At 39.9% G+C, this 5,460-nt stretch overlaps 1 long non-coding RNA gene across 1 annotated transcript; it reads left to right on the top strand.

The window, feature by feature from the left end:
- Nucleotides 1-1,225: 1,225 nt before the first annotated feature.
- On the top strand, nucleotides 1,226-2,626 carry LOC113018286 (uncharacterized). The gene is made up of 3 exons (XR_003271745.1): nucleotides 1,226-1,268; nucleotides 2,102-2,183; nucleotides 2,569-2,626. It is a non-coding gene; the product is annotated as an uncharacterized LOC113018286 (long non-coding RNA).
- The last annotated feature ends 2,834 nt before the right edge of the window (nucleotides 2,627-5,460 follow it).

Here is a 5,460-nt window from a genome sequence, read left to right on the forward strand (position 1 = left end):
CTGATCTCACTGCTGAGCTGCACAACAAACCAAGGTCAGTAACCTTCTTCTGTCACAGTTTAAACCTGAGAAAAGCTCACTGATATGACCTGATTGGGGTCATGTTACAGAATTAAGTAAAACATGCTTGTGTCAGACAAAAGCAACCAAGCAACAATTGTTTTTTTTTTTTTTTTTTTTTCATTTTAACCCTCACAGCTCGTCTGACTGTGAGTCCCAGCAGCTCTCAGTTCTTTAAAGGAGACTTTGTGTCTCTGAACTGTGAGGAGGACGACAGCTCTGCTGGATGGACTCTGAGGAGAAACACAAGCAAAGACAGAGAGTCAGTGTGAGATGGGTGGGGAAAAAATGGTTCTTCGTGTAAGCTCAGTATAACAGCACCTCATGACAGTGGAGTTTACTGGTGTGAGTCCAGAGAGGGTCCCATCAGTAACATGGTTAACCTGACAGTCACTGGTAAGCTGAGTGTGTGGAGTTAGTGTTGATGAAGCTGTGTGTAAATGGATGAAATGCTGTAGTTTGTCTCTGTGTTGAGGTGGATCAGTGATCCTGCAGAGTCCTGTCCTCCCTTGTGATGGAGGGAGATGACGTCACTCTGCTCTGTAAAACAAAGACCACTCCCTCCAACCTCCCAGCTGCTTTCTATAAAGATGGCTCCCTCATCAGGAAGCAGCCCTACAGGGTCACATGACCATCCAGCATGTTTCCAGGTCTGATGAAGGCCTCTACAAGTGTGACATCAGCGGTCATGGAGAGTCTCCATCCAGCTGGATCACTGTCACAGGTGACACACTCACCTGTCTGTGTTTCTGCAGCTTTCAACATTCACAATGTGACGACAACTTAATGACTGTGTTTGCTTTATTTTAGGGGAACACACCACCACACCTCCACCTACATCCACCTCTCCTCCATCACTCTCTCCTCCTGTTCTCGCTGTGTTGTCATGTGTTGGATTAGTCTGTGTTTTGGTTCTACTGGTGTTACGGTTCTGCTGGTGAGACGATGTGTTCATAGGAAACCTGAAGGTGAGACTCAGACTCGTGATCTTTCATTTTCGAATTTGTTTAGTAGAATAAAGTTCAAACTAATTATGATCACAGTAACTTCTTGAATGTGACCTTTTTTTAGCTATTTAACTTATATTATTGTTTATTTGGATCATTTCAATAGATCAAGAAGAAACTGAAGAAGATGAAATCATCACTCATGTCATGTACTCTTTGTCAAAACACCAAATTATCAACAGCCAATCACACAAAACAGAGGTAGTACTTTGAAACATATACAACATAACTGAGATGTTAAATTTGCTTCTAGAAGGACTTTTGTGCAGCTTTACATTGTGAAAATAGATAAGGAAAATAGAATAGTTGTGTATTATGTTATAGTCATGAAGACTGTTGCTGACTTTGATGGATTATGAGGACATATAGAATCAGAGGGATGATCAGAAGTTTAAAAATGTTTGCCTGATTCAAAAGCTAAATCACAATAATTTAAGTTTAACTCTGTACTTACTGAGTGTTGTTCACTGTGAGCTGGACTGTGTTTGTGGTCTGTGGTTAACTGAAGCTAACAGCTCTGCAGTCATCCAGCATCCTGTTTCTGATAGAAAGAAACACTTCAGCTGCAGGTGTTTCAACACAGAGCTGCTCATTTTAAAATACGAAGGATCGTGGAGACATATTTTGAAAAAGTATTTCAATAAAACCTAATTTTGGAGTTTCTGTAGCATTCTGACATGTTTAACATTCATCTTGAAGATGATTTTAGTTAACTGTAGTTGTAGCCTGAAGCTGATGAGACTTCTCACTGCAGTGTGTTCCGATCTGGCCAATGAGAGTGTTCATGTTGTGAGAACATGTTTGCTCTGTGGTTAAAGGTGTCAGACTGCACTGAAAGAAAGCATACATTCATATCACATAAGTAGTTCTTCGTGGTCACTTTGTGTATCACAGGTATTTATAAGTCTGTAAAAAGGTGTTGTTGTGTATAACAATCATCCCAAAGTCCCTTTATAATGGAACATTACAAATAACCAAAAACCAGTACTGTTGCAGTTTTATCTTCAGTAACCTTAATGTGTTTTATTCTGCAGACGCTGATCTAGCTGCAATTTCTCCAGCTGTGAGAACTGAAGAAGTCATGAAACAAACAACCATCAGACCAAGGAGACCCAGGTACAGCTACTTTGTATCTTTAACTGTAGACAGATGCAAGCTAGCTGATGATCAGTGGAACAACTTTCCTAAAAGCTGCTACTCTGCAGCTGTAACTTTCATACAATTTGAAAGCCTCGTGCTAAAAACAGATTCAAGTCCCAACAGCTCTGCTGCGGCTTCGTTCACATACTAATGTTACCCTTGTTTATGCTTCAGCATTAATTATGCAGCCTGACATAATTTAGGGGTTGAGATATTCACTGTAGAAAAACCACCAGGAACATTTGAGATTTCCCAGAATCCTTTTCAACTAATGTCCCTCAAAAAGCAACCGCCCCCTAGTTTCCAAATTTGTGTAACAATCAACAAAAAAATAATCTTAAAATTGTGTGTTTGTGTTCAGACATTAAACCAGAGCCAGATGTCGTCTACTCTTCACTGAAGTAGTCCACCAGTCCAACACTGACGTCCAGCTGCTGGTCTCTAACTGGTCCCCCAGCACCTCAGACCAGAGGACATCCACATGCTGTTATTTTTCTTTGTCTTTTTCTCATTTAGAATATTACAATTCAAAAATCACAAATATGTATTTTTAACTGGAGTTTTAAAAGTGTTTTTCCTGCAAAATCAACAATGAAAATATAAATGTGTTAATGTTTCTTATGGCCACAGTAAGTTCCCTGTTATTTATATTCAAAAATATGTCTCAGACCATCGTTTGTATTTCCCCATCAACAATTTAGTTTCTCTGCCTTAATAAATTTTATTCTTTCTTATTTTCCACGTGTGGTTTGTGGGTCTCACTAAGATGTCAGATGGAAAATTTGACTTCTTCCGGTTTGGTTGTGGCTAAAAAGAAAAAAAAGAAGCATTAAACCACAGCAACAAAAACAATTTAGTGTTTGTTAATGATAACGCAAAGAGCTTTGTTTTAAATCACACAGAAACCAGCCAGCAGCTGCTTTCATGGCAGAACATTTTATTTTCGTTAATTAACTTATCAATGTTAAAATACAAATAACAGCCTGAACATTCTTCTTAAGTGAGTCTTTACCTTTATCTTTATTATTGATTACAAACTTCACATTTGAAACTTTTGTCTGCTAAACAAAAAAATAATCTAATTGTGTTAACTTGGACTAGAAAGTCACTGAGTGTCCATTTATCATTCCTCCATCTGGGAACATTCACAGTGTAACACTCAGAGCTTTAACATGAAGCCAGAGAGCTGAAGAGTTTAGAGATGAACTACAAACTGATGAACATGTGACTCAGACCGGACACGGCAGGCTTATCTCCTGAACCAGCTCAGAGACCCTTGTGTTACACCTCAGTGAAGCTTTATAAAACAATAAGTACCACTTAAAATCTGCTGCAATTTACTGGAGTAATGACTCTTACAGGAGAGCTCGAGCTCAATAGTATTGACACTGCCCCTAATATTGGTATTGAATTGAAACTACTTGGAAAGGACTGATGTTTGGATTCTATTCCTAAGTTCAGTATAGATCCCACTGAGATCTGTTGAATTACATTCTTGGGAGATGAAAAACTAGACATCAAAGATTAACCTACTCGCCCAACATAGCTGCCTTATTAAACATTCATGCAGCTATTCATTATTTGATCATGAATGGAAAATATACAAGAAAAAGAGGAATTATTAAGAAATATTTCTAAATGCCCCTCATTGAATCACAACTCTATCATAGTGGAGGGATCAGTATGTCCCACGGGCTATGTTGTCAGGGGGCGTTTTCCCTCTTGTTAGATTCTCTTACGTAAAATTGACTGCCCCTTGGAGAGGGACCAGACAAAGAGTGATTGAACACCCCTACGAGTGAAAGATCTAGGGAACTTTTAACCCTGTCCAGGATAGGGTTACCTTACCCTGTGGAGGGTACCAGTGGGTGAGTGCCTCATGGCCGGGCATTCATCCATGGCAAAGGGTGGAAACGCTGGCAGACTGATCCCTGAGTACTGAGACTAGCGAATGTTATGTCATGGAATGTAATACATTTATACTTTAATTTCTGAGAAAAATGGTATCCTGCCAAAACCCTGTTTCCCACCAGCTTTCGGCCAGCATTCCTTATTAAAGTTGACATTCAAATAATCTGCAAGCTTTCACTAAAAGATTAGAGAAGACAACCCCCCTCATAAAACATCCTGACAAAATTGGTTTCATGAAAGGAAATTTTTATTTGCAACTTTACACAAATTTGATTTTGGAAACTCTTTCATAAGCTGATTAAAAATATTATGTGATTCCCAACAGCTTGTGTCAGGGTAAATGACCAAACATCCTCCAGCTTCTGTCTCCTGAGAGGAAGTCTGAATATAGAGAAGACAAGGTTGTTAGGACAGAACACTAAGAAATCACAAACAATTGCTGGAGAAGCTGGGGCAACACTGATAGTAGTTAGAACAACGATGCAGCAAAGAAGCAGACCCTCCTGCAGTCTTAAGTAGTGAGGAGAAAATCAGTCGCGATGAGAAGCCATCGGGTGATTAACCTGAATGAGCAAAAGGTGAACATTGTGAGGTCAGAGGCGGGGAGTTTCGTCCTGCTTTGCCGTGGCAGCAAAGGCAGCAAAACATAACACATCCTGCAGATCCGGGGGACCATGACAATTTGTCTACTTCTAAATTCCTTTGGAGAGATAAATCCCCACTTATCAGCTTAGAAATGCTACAAAGGACCCAGGATAAAGGAGGACTAGATTTGCTTAAGCTTCAACACCACATTTTAGCCAGCTGGATGCAATTCATCTCAGGATAGTTAAAACATACCATTGTAGATGAGCCCTGGCTAGATGTACAGGGTGGGCCATTTATATGGATACACCGTAATAAAATGGGAATGGTTGGTGATATTAAAGTCCTGTTTGTGGCACATTAGTATATGTGAGGGGGCAAACTCCTCAAGATGGGTGGTGACCATGGTGGCCATTTAGAAGTCGGCCATCTTGGATACAACTTGTTTTTTTCAATAGGAAGAGGGCCATGTGACACATCAAACTTATTGGTAATGTCACAAGAAAAACAACGGTGCGCTTGGTTTCAACATAACTTTATTCTTTCAAGTTATTTAGAAGTTTCTGACCACTTATAAAATGTGTTCAGGGTTGCATTGACAATCCAACACAATGGGCAGCACCATTGTGTTGGATTGTCAATGCAACCCTCTTCTCCCACTCTTCACACACTGATAGCAACACCGCAGGAGAAATGCCAGCACAGGCATCCAGTATCCGTAGTTTCAGGTGCTGCACATCTCGTATCTTCACACCAT

Source organism: Astatotilapia calliptera, unplaced genomic scaffold, assembly GCF_900246225.1.
Source record: "Astatotilapia calliptera unplaced genomic scaffold, fAstCal1.2 U_scaffold_55, whole genome shotgun sequence".
NCBI classification, from domain to species: domain Eukaryota; kingdom Metazoa; phylum Chordata; class Actinopteri; order Cichliformes; family Cichlidae; genus Astatotilapia; species Astatotilapia calliptera.